Here is a 16,620-nt window from a genome sequence, read left to right on the forward strand (position 1 = left end):
TTTACCCACTGGGGAGTTACCTCCAGGAGAGGGTATGCCCATGGATTCCATTTGAAAAGCACACTGTATTTTACGTATAATTTTAGAGAGGGGGGGGTACAGGCTGTTTCCAGTCTTGCGCAATGGCCGCTCTAGTGGTGATAAAAATATGACTACATAACGAGTCTCTAGGTGGCAAATCTATAGGGTAGGTATGTAACAGCGCCAGAGAAGGGGACATCTGGAGGCAGGGCCGGACTGGGACTAGAAATAGGCCCTGGCATTTAAATCACACAGGCCCACTTCGGCGTCCGCGTCTGGCTCCTGGCATACACTATTCCTAAGCTAGTCTAAGCTTTTAGAAATATAATTAGTATTAGAACAGCATAAAAGTATACATCATTCTCTGTATTAAAATATAGAGTTCATCCTGCAGGGGATTAATTTGGTATTTGGTTGGTTCTGTTAGGTAAAGCTGGCACTTCATTGATGTAGGTCACACACAAAGAAAAGGGAAGGCATTGTCCCAGTTGACCAAGTTCTGGCTTAGCAGTTGCAGAGTATTAGATAGTGTTCACTGTAGGGATTTTCAAGGGCAGGGGTTCACACCTGCGCGCGCGCACCAGATGAGGGGCATGGTCTCATGGCACCCCCCCCCCCCCCCCCTTTCTATCACTCATGCAACAGAAAAGGAGACAGAAGATGTTTGAATGAATAAATAAGAATTTACTCACCGGTAATTCTGTTTCTCGTAGTCCGTAGTGGATGCTGGGAACTCCGTAAGGACCATGGGGAATAGCGGGCTCCGAAGGAGGCTGGGCACTCTAGAAAGATCTTAGACTACCTGGTGTGCACTGGCTCCTCCCACTATGACCCTCCTCCAAGCCTCAGTTAGGTACTGTGCCCGGACGAGCGTACACAATAAGGAAGGATTTTGAATCCAGGGTAAGACTCATACCAGCCACACCAATCACACCGTACAACTCGTGATATGAAACACAGTTAACAGTATGAAACGATAGAGCCTCTCAACAGATGGCTCAACAATAACCCGATTTAGTTAACAATAACTATGTACAAGTATTGCAGACAATCCGCACTTGGGATGGGCGCCCAGCATCCACTACGGACTACGAGAAACAGAATTACCGGTGAGTAAATTCTTATTTTCTCTAACGTCCTAGTGGATGCTGGGAACTCCGTAAGGACCATGGGGATTATACCAAAGCTCCCAAACGGGCGGGAGAGTGCGGATGACTCTGCAGCACCGAATGAGAGAACTCCAGGTCCTCCTCAGCCAGGGTATCAAATTTATAGAATTTTGCAAACGTGTTTGCCCCTGACCAAGTAGCTGCTCGGCAAAGTTGTAAAGCCGTGACAATGCTAAATTCTTTTGTCGTATAAACAACCCTTAATGAAGTCTAAGAACACTGTACGCTGTTTACTTAAGAAGTACCGTAAGGGTACGCTAGTTGCGTAACGATCGCTCAGCCGAAGGCGAGGCGCTCAAGCGTCACGTTCGCTCACGGCCCAGCGATCACAGGACAACACGTTATTGGCTATGACTAGAGTAATGATTCGCTACGGCGTAGCGGACGCTCGAGACCACGAGGAGATCACCAGCGGCGCAGACGCTCACAACGCTATACCTTTATGTCTAAACCTTTTATCAAAGTAATACACAGAATACCTTAATGTGAATACAGGGTGTAAGTGCAACCTTGTGTAACCTGACTAACTACAAAGCTGCTTGAGCGTCACCGACGCTCAAGTGAACACTTAACACTATGAGAAAAATACACAGATACCTGTTTAGGGTCCAAAGCCTATTATCTGTATTATAACTATTATACTTGCAAAAAGAATCACAGTACAAATGATACACTACAATATAACAGAGACTTCCTAACCAAATAACTATACAAGAAATACAATACAATACTATGCTAATCTAATACAATACGATAATAGTCAATAGGAGATACAAGAGAAAGAGAAGGGAGAGAGAGAGAGAGAGACGGAGAGAGAGAGATTGGCTCACAGCAAGACAATGATTACGGAGAGAAACTTACGCACAAAGGGTATGATCGCATGCGCCTCGATATCCAGCTCCCGATTATCAGCAAGAAAACCGTTGATGAGAGTGAAGTTGGATATGGTCGGCCTGCCTATTTATGCCCCACACACAATGCAATCTCATAGTCCCTACAATCCCATTGTCCATTGGACGAAGGAATTCGGCCCCGCATCATAACAAAAGGTCATAGGTTGATTCATACAGGTGGGCTGTGACGATTTCCAACAGCTCAGGTGGGTGGGAAACTGGGTTTCCCGCCGCATACCTGAGTATGAGTAAATAATAGAAATGGACATAAACTTCTTATGTCCATAACTATCCGCACGAGCGATTAATACGCTCCAAACCAACACCGGAATATTGTTAATTAAATACTCTTCCGATGGGTACCAAACACTGCTGTATGATTCCTGTTAGACCCTTCGCACAATACAAAGAGGGATTCCTCCGTTCAGGGACATTCTATATTAACCAAACTTTCAGAATCTATCAAAGGGACCATGGTCTACAAACTACATTAATTGTGAAAATATGTAACGAATGAGTCACACGCTACGGTTACATAAACTCTACCGTAAATACGCATACCGTGCGTCCGCGGGTGCACGCTATTGCGGGTATGCGCCTTCACGGGAGAGCGTACGCATGCGCAGCGCAGACCAGTGTGCGGTGCAAATATGGCAGAGTGTATGGGGATATTTTTCTGACTTTGACAGTCCACCCTTTGGCAGTCAATAATAACTGCCACCTTCAAAACATTTCAAAAGGAGAAAAATATAAGTCAGGGGTTAATTCATTTCCATGGTTGGGTAAGGAAGAAGAGAGGAGTAGGTGTGAAGAGGGTATGACCTAGTGAGATAGCAGAAGCATGTGTGTATGAGTCCATGTTTGGAGGGTCATGTATCATCGTGCCGTACGTGTGGTAAATCAAGCTTCGAGGTATTGCGAAGTATACATTTGAATTCCTTCTTATCCCGTGGTACAGGTCTGTGGATGGGCTGTCAAACTTTACCGAGCTCTTTTTTCGGATTTTGAACAAAATGGGGAGCACATTTTAGTTGATGATACATGAATGGGGGAATATGTGATTGCTGATATCTGTGCCTGTATTCCCTATACTATGTGTGTCATTACCTGAGGGTTGTAGAAATGAAGAAAAGACATAATTACGGTAAATGCGGGGGTATTCTATGTCAGGGAAATGTACATCTGTTGTTGAAGTTTTGTTCGGTATCTGTTGAGAGTCGTCTTCTTTGCGCTGTATTGCTCCTTGGGCATGAGCAAATAGCTTTGTCAGTGCCATCAGATTTACAAAAAATGTTGGGCTAGCGTGAGTTTAAAAATACTAGGGAAACTGGGGATCCATGGCAAAGTTCATCAAGTGTCCATATCATAGGTTGTCAAAACTTCATCTTTGGTGCTTGTCTGTTGTCTGTATAGCGTCTCGTCAACTTCCTCGTCCAAGGGGGTCTTTGTATCTTGGAGAAAAAGCAGAAAAACAGGTGAAAGAAACGGACCTTATAATCGCATTTTCATCACATCATGGTTTCTATCATTGGGTCATAAATCAAATCCAGGTTAATTACGGTTTCCTCACTCCTCAAGCTCATCACTTTTGTACTTTGTTTGCACCTCATTAAAGCCTGCCCGCATCTAAATATCAATCCAATAGATATAACAACACCTAAGATACATAGGAGAAACTTTCCAACATCCATTATGACTCCTTGAGCCCAGTCTCCTAAACCGGAGAACCAATTTCGCGGGTTCAACCATGACACCCAACTAGTCAGCTCATTACCTACAGCGGCAAGGGTGAGATTGTGTTTTCGGCGAAATTCCCATTTTAATTGGAGAATATCGTCCATCTTTTGGTCTATGACCTCTACCGGATCCTCGGTGCTATTTGTGATATACGTGCAACACTTTATGCCGTACTGTGTTGCCAATGTAACACAATATCCGCCTGTTACTGCTGTAAGATAATTAAGAACCATCCTATGCTGAACTAGTTCTGTTTTATAAGCTTGAAGTTCTCTTCCAGTGTATCTAAACGTGTCATCATACATTTCAGTGATATTATCTAACAAATTGGCGAGTGCGGAAATGTATCTATAATTCATCACTCCTCGAGCGGTGCGAGTGAAATCTAACGCTACCAGAACCTGAATCCCGGTGGATTCATGGATAAGATCAGAGGCCGGATGCTCTAACCTTTCTGACAGTTGTCTTTTAACTCGGTGCTCGTAATGAGTGTGAGTATAAGGAGCTTGGGCACCACGGTGTATGTCCTTCATTTTGTCATGTGTAACAGTCATCACTTCAGGCAATACTTTTCCAATATAACACAATCCTTCAGAGTTTGGGGCAAGCCACTTGTACGCCTTTCTCCCGCATATGAAATATGCATCATCGGGGAGAACATATGGGACGGAGAAGGACATTACCATATTACACACCTTCCAGGTGAACTCTCCTGACCCTAATTCTTCCATCTGCTTAATGCATGTATCAGTTTGTACGATATGTGCACAGTATCCTGGTGATACTTCTCCAACTCTAGTAATCCTATTTCCTAAGGTATATCGATACCGGAAAGATTTTCCTCTACTGGCTATGTGGCGTACAAGCTCTGTATCTGTAGGCATCCTATCTGCTCTGTGTGAAAAGGTCATGGTAAGGTTGCTCCATGACACTTCCCAATTTCCCGGCTTACGGGGATTGGAGATATTAAAACATAAGAGGGACCTATCCACATGGTATTGGTGGAGCTTCAAACTAGGAGGGCTGGAGATATTAAACCTCCGGTCCACCGGTCTCCCACCACTTAGCTCAAGTACCTCCCCTAACGTTAAAGGAAATGGTACTAGCCCTGATTTGCTATGACCCTGAGGTACTTGAGAGCATACCCAACAATCTGTTTGGTTTAATACGTTACCCACTAAGGAGTGATAGTCACTCAATGGATGCCGGTCCATATGGATATTAAAACTGGATTGGCATTTCTTTATGCACCCATCCTCAATCAAATTGTCACAGAGCCTACAGATACAGTTTTCTTCAGCTAACAATCCATCACAATTTCTTCTATCGGATCGTTTTCTGATACTCGCCTTTGCTTGTTGGTTTGGTTGATCTTGGAAAACTACGCCTCCATCATCATAATCGGAACCCATTCCAGAACCTCTCTCGACCTCTATGGTACTCTCGCCGGAACAGACTGCTCTGGTCAACATCATGGTTAACATCAAAATCCGGATCACAGTCTCTTGGGGCAAGTCCATCTTTGAGGAGGAAATAGAGAAGGATGAGAAGGGGGAAAAAGAAATTTTAAGGGAGAGGGGATGGGAAGTGGAGAAAAACAATAAAAGGGAGAAGGGAGTCGACAGCTGCTTTCGGTCTTCAAGGCTCAGGTGCCGCCTCAGTCCTCCTGGAACAGACACTCCAGTGATACAACCTCTACCGTCTGTTCCTTATCACGGGACTTCTCTGGATCAGCAACCTTTTTGCAGTGGGATGAATGGACCCAAGTCTCTCTCTCAGCAACCTTCAATGCTGTGGTGCTAGTCAATAAGACCTGGTATGGTCCTTCCCATCTATCAATAAGACAACCTGAGCGTAGAAAATTTCGTATCATTACATAATCCCCAGGTTCAATGTCATGACAATTACTATCTGGTAAATCAGGAATCACCAACTTCAGATTATCATTTTGATTCCTCAACTGCTTACTCATGTTAATCAAGTATTTTACAGTCACTTCATTGTTACATTTCAAATCATCCTGAGGGTTAATCATGACATGCGGTTGTCGACCAAACAGAATTTCAAAAGGGGACAGGTTAAGAGGGGACCTGGGAGTGGTTCTGATGCTATACAAAACAATGGGTAAAGCTTCTGGCCACGTCAATCCTGTCTCTGCCATTACTTTACTCAATTTATTTTTAATAGTGCTGTTCACTCTTTCGACCTTCGCACTCGCCTGTGGACGGTACGGAGTGTGCAGCTTGCTATCAATACCCATTAATTTACACATTCCTTGAAAGACATCACCGGTAAAATGGGTACCCCTATCACTTTCGATGATTCTAGGGATACCATATCTACATACAAATTCCTGCACAATTTTCTTAGCTGTAAACATAGCGGTATTTGTAGCTGCTGGAAATGCTTCGACCCAATTCGAGAAAACATCTATACAAACAAGTACATATTTCAAATTTCGACATGGGGGTAATTGAATGAAGTCAATTTGTATTACCTGGAAAGGGCCGCCGGCAGGTGGGATATGGGATGGTTCTGTAGGTATTGCTTTTCCAATATTCTTTCTCAGACAGGTAAGGCATGACATTGCTCTTTTACCCGCATGAGAGGAGAATCCTGGGGCGCACCAGTATGCTCTTACCAATTTGCACATCCCCTCCTTGCCTAGATGAGTCAACCCGTGAGCTGCTTCAGCCAGGCATGGAAGATATGCTCTGGGGGCCACTGGTTTACCATGTCCATCCGTCCAGAGCCCTGAGGACTCCTGGCCATATCCCTTTGCCTTCCAGACTGCCTTTTCCTGTGTGGAACACAAATTCTGCATCTCACACAACTTCTGTGTGTTGATGGTATTGAATACCATCAGTTGTGTGGTGTCGGTCTGTATGGGGGTAGCAGCTGCAAGCTTTGCGGCTTCGTCTGCTCGGCTGTTACCAAGGGATACTGGGTCTTGGCTATATGTATGTGCTTTACATTTGATAACAGCCACTCTGTCGGGTTCCTGTATCGCTGTTAGAAGCCTTTTTATATAAGCTGCATGCGCTATCGGTGTACCAGCTGCCGTCATGAAATTTCTGAGGCGCCATAGGGCTCCGAAATCATGTACTACCCCGAAGGCGTATCTAGAATCGGTGTAGATATTGGCTGACTTACCCTTAGCCAATTCACATGCTCTGGTTAGGGCGACCAGTTCAGCAACCTGGGCTGAGTGAGGTGGACCTAGCGGTTCCGCTTCTATGGTGTCTTGGTCATCTACGACTGCGTATCCAGTACACAAGTCTCCCGAGTCTGACTGTCTGTGACAACTACCGTCCGTGTAGAACGTGAGTTCTGCATCTTCCAGTGGATTGTCACTGATGTCAGGCCTTGCGGTAAAATTTTGGGTCAAATATTCCATACAATCATGTGTATCTTCCTTTGTATTAAATCCTCTTTCCCCATCACTCTCACCTTCCACCCTTTGTGTCTGACCAGGCAGGCACACCTGGGAGAAATGTTGCAGGATTTAATGTGCTGCATCTCCTTATGGTGATGTTTACTGGGGCCATTAATGCCAATTCCCATCTTGTAAACCTTGCTGATGAGACGTGTCTGGTTTGGGCAGAATTCAATAAGGCAGATACTGCATGTGGTGTATGGATTGTGAGGTTGTGGCCTAGCACGACATCTTCGCTTTTTGTCACTAGCAATGCTATCGCCGCAACGCTACGCAAGCATGTGGGGAGGGATCGCGCTACCGTGTCTAGCTGAGCGCTGTAGTATGCAACTGGCCTGCTGGTATAACCGTGTTTTTGGGTTAGTACACCTGCTGCGCAACCAGCACTTTCTGTTCCGTATAGTTCAAAGGGTTTCCCATAGTCTGGCATACCTAGTGCTGGCGCCTGCGTTAGGCACTGTTTGAGTCTCTCAAATGCTGTTTCGGATTCGTCTGTATGCGAGATCCTATCAGGTTTGTTTGAGGAGACCATTTCCTGCAAAGGTAACGCCAATATGGAGAACCCTGGGATCCAATTACGGCAATACCCACACATTCCTAAAAACGTCCTGATCTGTTGCTGGGTTTGTGGCAGTGTCATGTCTCTAATGGCTTGGATTCTATCAGCGGTCAGGTGTCTCAGTCCTTGTGTTAGACAGTGTCCCAGATATTTTACCTTAGTTTGGCATAATTGCAACTTGTCTTTGGAAACCTTATGTCCTTTGTCTGAAAGATGAAACAGGAGCTGTTTCGTATCCTTCAGGGAAGCTTCCAGCGAATCTGAACACAGTAGTAAATCATCTACATACTGTATCAATACTGATCCACTCTCCGGTTGGAAAGACTGTAAACAATCATGCAAAGCCTGAGAAAATATACTTGGACTATCTATGAAACCTTGGGGTAACCGAGTCCACGTGTATTGGACTCCTCTGTATGTGAATGCAAACAAATATTGGCTGTCAGGGTGCAGAGGTACCGAAAAGAATGCGGAGCAGAGGTCAATAACAGTGAAAAATTTGGCAGTGGGAGGAATTTGCATTAGGATGACAGCTGGATTTGGCACTACGGGGAACTGACTCTCAACTATTTTGTTAATCCCCCTTAGATCCTGCACTAGCCTGTAACCCCTCCCCCCACTCTTTTTAACAGGGAAGATGGGACTATTTGCTGTGCTGGACGTTCTTACTAGAATGCCCTGTTGTAGCAAGCGCTCTATTACTGGGAAAACTCCTAACTCCACCTCTGGCTTCAGAGGATACTGTGGGATTTTTGGAGCTATCCTACCATCTTTTACTTGTACAACTACTGGAGCTACGTTTGCCATTAATCCAGTGTCCTGTCCATCTTTTGTCCAAAGTGACTGTGGTATCTGAGATGTCATCTCTTCTATTTGGGATGGATTCCTATTTGTCATAATGGGATGTGACATTAATTTTGATGGGGAGTCTAACATGTCTCGTACTTCCTGAGCGTGATACTCAGGAATGTCCAAGAATACACCTTCAGGAGTACAATAAATGACGCAACCCATTTTACATAGTAAGTCTCTTCCCAGGAGATTGGTTGGTGCCGATGCAGCTAGCAAAAACGAATGCTTGGTATGCAAAGGCCCTATTGTAATCTCGGCTGGTTTGCTAACAGGGTAGTGCTGGACTACTCCTGTTACTCCCATGGCTGGAACTGTCCTACCAGTGGTTCTCATGCCCACTGTCGAATTTATCACTGACTTGGCCGCCCCTGTGTCTACAAGAAAGTTTAAGGTTTTACCAGCTACATTGATTGCAATCTCTGGTTCACTTCCAAGACTGGCAATCAATTTAACTGGCTGCAGATTACAGGTATGGCCACACCCCTATTGGGTATGTTGACCTCCCTGAATCCCGTTGGCAGCAACTACTTGTGGGGGAGTTAGCTGGGAACTACCAGAGGCATGCCAATCTCTGTTCGGGGGGTATCTTTTTGTTTCCCCTGTATGTGGCTCAAAACTCCGCCTCTGTGGGCCCTGCTCCCAATGTCGTGTGTCGTGTCGTTGTCTAGGGGGTTGAAAAGATCTTTGTACACTCTTTGTTCTACAGTCTCGTGCATAGTGTCCCTGTTTGTTACAAGAAAAACATGTTATTACACTTGACTTACCCACAGGATTCGGTGGTACATACGCAGGCTGCCTTGTGGTCAGCGCCTGTATACTTACTGACATCAACTTATCACTTTGCGACTCCCTGTGTCTAGTGATGTTTCTGTCGTGATCAATAGCAGCCTCTCTCAATGTGGACACCGACAGACCTCGCCAACATGGTTGCGTGGTCTGAACCCTAGTCTTTAATGTTTCCTTTAAACCATCCATCAGTACAGATACTGCTACTTCTTGGTGGTTTGGGTTGGTCCTAATGTCTTCTATTCCAGTGTACTTTGCCATTTCTAATAGTGCCCGATGAAAATATTCTGTTGCCGTTTCGGACTCTTTTTGTCTAATGGAGAATATTTTGTTCCATTTTACAACGGCTGGGAAATACTCCTTTAGCTGTAAATTTATCCTTTTTACGTTATCTTTGTTGTACACATCTGAAAGTGGTACATCTTTATCTAGTCCACAATCAGCTAAGAATTGAACTGAGTCGACATTTGAAGGTAAACAAGCTCTTAGCAGTATCTGCCAATCCTTGTTGTTGGGTTCTACAGTGTTACCTAGATCCCTGATGTATTTTTGGCTAGCAACTAAGTCTTTCCTGGGGTCAGGAAATTCGGACACTATTGTTCTTAATTCCATTCGGGAAAATGGAGTGTACATGGCAATGTTCCTTATGGGAGTGGCTCCTGATACATCTGTTTTCCCATTGGGAACTGCTATTACTCTAACAGGGTTAACTCTAACAACCTCATTCTGTGTAGATTCTACAACTTGTGGTGAAATTGTTTCGGTATAATGCATGGTGCCGTACTTACCCGTTGACACGACCTCACCTATCCCTCCGCTAGGGGCCTTCGCTAATCTCGTGGGTGTTGCTGTGCCTACTGTGGTCTCTGCTATGGTGGCCGCTAGAGAGAGAGCTGAAATTGTTGCTGGATCGTCTTCTTGATCACACTCCTGAGGAAAGTTCAAAACAGGGTACATCTTGCACGGGTTAGTAATTGCATGGGTTACTTGGTTAACATCATTAACATTTACAGGGTTACTAAGTGTTTGTGTTTTACAACCCAGTGCGTTTCTCTCCGTAATCAACTTCTCTCCTGCTATGTATGGTGGTGGCGGGGCTGTGGCTATCAGTTTCCTGACTGCCCCAGATCCCGCCGCCAGAGCCAAACCTCTCTGTATCTCACCTTCCTGTTGCCACAACTGTAAATAATCATGATGCTGAATTCGTCTCTTTGTTGATTTTATGAGACATATCCTCCTCCTTAAATTTTGTAACACTTCTGGACTGAAGCTACCTATTCTTGGGAATTTCTCCCTGTCTTGTTCAGTCATTCTCTCCCATTCATCACATAAAACCTCTGTGTGACTTCCGTATTTTTCACACATGATGTACCTTGCCGACCCGACTGGTCGGTTCTCTGAATCAACCCGAACCGAGGTTGATCGCCCCCTACCTGAACAATTGGCCCCCATAATCTGCAGGTGTTGCTTACTACTCATTTGATCTTTATATCACGGTCTTCAGCGAACCCTTACAGCAAACCAAATTATTCAAAATAGGCCGGCGGTGGCGGTTTACCGAGTACCCCACTCACTCGCCCACCTCGACCAATACGACCTGATCACACCGATATGGTGCTGGCGTACTCGATACAGGGCCCTACCAGAAACCTTCTGTTTACTGGAACATATGAGGGTTACCCGCAGGACACTTACTCTTTCCAGTAAAGGTGGGGTTGTTAGATAGTTCCTGAGTGACCAGCGAACTTCCCTTTAAAAATAAAAAATTACACAAATCACGTCAGAATGTACAAATAGCGTTTGTGACCACTTTACTCTAATGGTATTAGGTCAGATTACTAACTACTGCACACAATTACGTGCGGTACAATCGTTCAGTACATAAGCACTACCTGTTATGTACTGAGAGATCAATGGAATCGAAAATTGCGGCTGCGAATTCCTTCAGCCAGAGCTTCCAATGGCCTATATGGGTTTTAGCACCAACCCCCGGGGTTGTGCTTCTTGTACCTTTATAGCGGACCTTCTTGTACCTTGTGACCTCCTGGCCTTGTCCTTGTGACCTCCTGGCCTTGTTACCTTGTGACCTCCTGGTCTTGTTACCTTGTGGTCCGCTATACTCTAATGCTCAAATATTATTTAACCAGGGATGCCTCCCTAGCCACCATATATGTCACTTACACGTATGTCCTTTACGAGTACCCGATTTCTTTTTTTGGTTCAACCTCTAAGTTATATAAACTTATGTATACAAAAACACACTCACTCAACACATGTACACTTTCGTTTCTATATCTATTTCTGCGCAGAAATTTTCTTTAGCCCAGCTGTGTTACCAATTTGGAGCAGGATCTGTTAAACTAAATTTCAGATTTCCAAAAAATAGATTTGCGTTATTTACCGCGTCGCGTTATCTACCGCTGTGCGTTTCTTATCGTCTTTGCGTTACTTATCGCCTTTTCACAACTTGAGCTACGTGGGCGTAACCGGACGCTACGTTGCGTAATGTACGCTGCGTGCGTCTGCCTTTGGATTGCGTACGCTAGTCTTTGTTAGAGACACGTGTACGCAAAACAAAAGATCCACCGTAACACAATTTCTACTTTTATCAATGTAGATGATCCCTGATCATCTACCGCACACCACACTGACTGCCTTATCTCCCAGACAAGCCGTGTGTTGGTCTATACTTTAACTATTATCTCTACTATGAAATAACAGCAAATCTCTTTTAGTACTTTCTATCAACTATAAAAATTGGCAAACAGGAATAGTGATATACGAAATTGAAAAAGAAATGCAGATATATATGTATGCGTGCGTGTATACGCAAGACAGAAGAGAAATAAACAGTTTTAAAAGACACAAGCGTTTTGTTCTTACTTCCGGTTCCCGGATTCCTTCAGCACTCTTTATCTAAGTGAAGCAGACGCTTATCCCGTCAGCACTGCGAGACAACCTCCCACCCTTTGCTGGGGGATAATGTCTGCTGATCTACCTAGTGCAGATATGAGAAGGACAGGACGAGTCCCCAATTGACAATGCTAAATTCTTTTGTCGTATAAACAACCCTTAATGAAGTCTAAGAACACTGTACGCTGTTTACTTAAGAAGTACCGTAAGGGTACGCTAGTTGCGTAACGATCGCTCAGCCGAAGGCGTGGCGCTCAAGCGTCACGTTCGCTCACGGCCCAGCGATCACAGGACAACACGTTATTGGCTATGACTAGAGTAATGATTCGCTACGGCGTAGCGGACGCTCGAGACCACGAGGAGATCACCAGCGGCGCAGACGCTCACAACGCTATACCTTTATGTCTAAACCTTTTATCAAAGTAATACACAGAATACCTTAATGTGAATACAGGGTGTAAGTGCAACCTTGTGTAACCTGACTAACTACAAAGCTGCTTGAGCGTCAACGACGCTCAAGTGAACACTTAACACTATGAGAAAAATACACAGATACCTGTTTAGGGTCCAAAGCCTATTATCTGTATTATAACTATTATACTTGCAAAAAGAATCACAGTACAAATGATACACTACAATATAACAGAGACTTCCTAACCAAATAACTATACAAGAAATACAATACAATACTATGCTAATCTAATACAATACGATAATAGTCAATGGGAGATACAAGAGAAAGAGAAGGGAGAGAGAGAGAGAGACGGAGAGAGAGAGATTGGCTCACAGCAAGACAATGATTACGGAGAGAAACTTACGCACAAAGGGTATGATCGCATGCGCCTCGATATCCAGCTCCCGATTATCAGCAAGAAAACCGTTGATGAGAGTGAAGTTGGATATGGTCGGCCTGCCTATTTATGCCCCACACACAATGCAATCTCATAGTCCCTACAATCCCATTGTCCATTGGACGAAGGAATTCGGCCCCGCATCATAACAAAAGGTCATAGGTTGATTCATACAGGTGGGCTGTGACGATTTCCAACAGCTCAGGTGGGTGGGAAACTGGGTTTCCCGCCGCATACCTGAGTATGAGTAAATAATAGAAATGGACATAAACTTCTTATGTCCATAACTATCCGCACGAGCGATTAATACGCTCCAAACCAACACCGGAATATTGTTAATTAAATACTCTTCCGATGGGTACCAAACACTGCTGTATGATTCCTGTTAGACCCTTCGCACAATACAAAGAGGGATTCCTCCGTTCAGGGACATTCTATATTAACCAAACTTTCAGAATCTATCAAAGGGACCATGGTCTACAAACTACATTAATTGTGAAAATATGTAACGAATGAGTCACACGCTACGGTTACATAAACTCTACCGTAAATACGCATACCGTGCGTCCGCGGGTGCACGCTATTGCGGGTATGCGCCTTCACGGGAGAGCGTACGCATGCGCAGCGCAGACCAGTGTGCGGTGCAAATATGGCAGAGTGTATGGGGATATTTTTCTGACTTTGACAGCCGAGACCCCTCGGGCAGCCGCCCAAGATGAGCCCATCTTCCTTGTGGAATGGGCATTGACAGATTTTGGCTGTGGCAGGCCTGCCACAGTATGTGCAAGCTGAATTGTACTACAAATCCAACGAGCAATAGTCTGCTTAGAAGCAGGAGCACCCAGCTTGTTGGGTGCATATAGGATAAACAGCGAGTCAGATTTTCTGACTCCAGCCGTCCTGGAAACATATATTTTCAGGGCCCTGACAACGTCTAGCAACTTGGAGTCCTCCAAATCCTTAGTAGCCGCAGGCACCACAATAGGCTGGTTCAGGTGAAACGCTGACACCACCTTAGGGAGAAACTGGGGACGAGTCCTCAATTCTGCCCTATCCATATGAAAAATCAGATAAGGGCTTTTACATGATAAAGCCGCCAATTCTGACACTCGCCTGGCTGATGCCAGGGCCAATAACATGACCACTTTCCACGTGAGATATTTCAGATCCACGGTTTTTAGTGGCTCAAACCAATGTGATTTCAAGAAATTCAACATCACGTTGAGATCCCAAGGTGCCACAGGAGGCACAAATGGGGGCTGAATATGCAGCACTCCTTTCACAAATGTCTGAACTTCAGGTACTGAAGCTAGTTCCTTTTGAAAGAAAATCGACAGAGCCGAGATCTGTACTTTAATGGAGCCTAGTTTTAGGCCCATATTCACTCCTGCTTGCAGGAAATGCAGAAATCGACCCAGTTGAAATTCCTCTGTTGCGGCCTTTTTGGCCTCGCACCATGCAACATATTTCCGCCATATGCGGTGATAATGTTTTGCCGTAACATCTTTCCTGGCTTTAATAAGCGTAGGAATGACTTCCTCCGGAATGCCCTTTTCCTTCAGGATCCGGCGTTCAACCGCCATGCCGTCAAACGCAGCCGCGGTAAGTCTTGGAACAGACAGGGGCCCTGCTGTAGCAGGTCCTGTCTGAGCGGCAGGGACCAAGGGTCCTCTGAGATCATCTCTTGAAGTTCCGGGTACCACGCTCTTCTTGGCCAATCCGGAACCACGAGAATTGTGTTTACTCCTCGCTTTCTTATTATTCTCAGTACCTTTGGTATGAGAGGTAGAGGAGGGAACACATACACTGACCGGTACACCCACGGTGTCACTAGGGCGTCCACCGCTATCGCCTGAGGGTCTCTTGACCTGGCGCAATACTTCTCTAGTTTTTTGTTTATGCGGGACGCCATCATGTCCACCTGTGGACGACCCCATTGATTTACAATCATTTGGAAGACTTCTGGAAGAAGTCCCCACTCTCCCGGGTGGAGGTCGTGCCTGCTGAGAAAGTCTGCTTCCCAGTTGTCCACTCCCGGGATGAACACTGCTGACAGTGCTAGTACATGATTCTCCGCCCATCGGAGAATTTTTGTGGCTTCTGCCATCGCCGTCCTGCTTCTTGTGCCGCCCTGTCGATTCACATGGGCGACTGCCGTGATGTTGTCTGACTGGATCAGCACCGGCTGGTGTAGGAGCAGGGATTTTGCTTGACTTAGGGCATTGTAAATGGCCCTTAGTTCCAGAATATTTATGTGAAGGGCAGTCTCCTGACTTGACCATAGTCCTTGGAAATTTCTTCCCTTTGTGACTGCCCCCCAGCCTCGTAGGCTGGCATCCGTGGTCACCAGGACCCAGTCCTGTATGCCGAATCTGCGGCCCTCCAGAAGATGAGCACTGTGCAGCCACCACAGAAGAGACACCCTGGTTCGTGGAGACAGGGTTATTAAACGATGCATCTGAAGATGCGATCCGGACCACTTGTCCAACAGGTCCCACTGAAAGATTCTGGCATGGAACCTGCCGAATGGAATTGCTTCGTAAGAAGCTACCATCTTTCCCAGGACCCGCGTGCAGTGATGCACCGATACCTGTTTTGGTTTTAGGAGGTCTCTGACTAGAGAAGACAACTCCCTGGCTTTCTCCTCCGGGAGAAACACTTTTTTCTGGGCCGTGTCCAGAATCATTCCCAGGAACATTAGACGTGTCGTGGGGACCAGCTGCGACTTTGGGATATTCAGAATCCAACCGTGCTGGCTCAGCACTTCCTGAGATAGTGCTACTCCCACTAACAACTGTTCCTTGGATCGTGCCTTTATTAGGAGATCGTCCAAGTATGGGATAATTAAAACTCCCTTTTTTCGAAGGAGTATCATCATTTCCGCCATAACCTTGGTAAATACCCTCGGTGCCGTGGAGAGTCCAAACGGCAGCGTCTGGAATTGGTAATGGCAATCCTGTACCACAAATCTGAGGTACTCCTGGTGAGAATTGTAAATGGGGACATGCAGGTAAGCATCCTTGATGTCCAGGGATACCATGTAATCCCCCTCGTCCAGGCTTGCAATAACCGCCCTGAGCGATTCCATCTTGAACTTGAATTTTTTTATGTATGTGTTCAAGGACTTCAAATTTAAAATGGGTCTCACCGAACCGTCCGGTTTCGGCACCACAAATAGTGTGGAATAGTAACCCCGGCCTTGTTGAAGTAGGGGTACCTTGATTATCACCTGCTGGGAATACAGCTTGTGAATTGCCGCTAGTACCGCCTCCCTGTCTGAGGGAGCAATCGGCAAGGCGGATTTTAGGAAACGGCGGGGTGGAATCGCCTCGAATTCCAGCCTGTATCCCTGAGATACTATTTGAAGGATCCAGGGATCCACCTGTGAGCGAACCCACTGATC

This window comes from Pseudophryne corroboree, chromosome 1 (genome assembly GCF_028390025.1).
Source record: "Pseudophryne corroboree isolate aPseCor3 chromosome 1, aPseCor3.hap2, whole genome shotgun sequence".
Taxonomy (NCBI): domain Eukaryota; kingdom Metazoa; phylum Chordata; class Amphibia; order Anura; family Myobatrachidae; genus Pseudophryne; species Pseudophryne corroboree.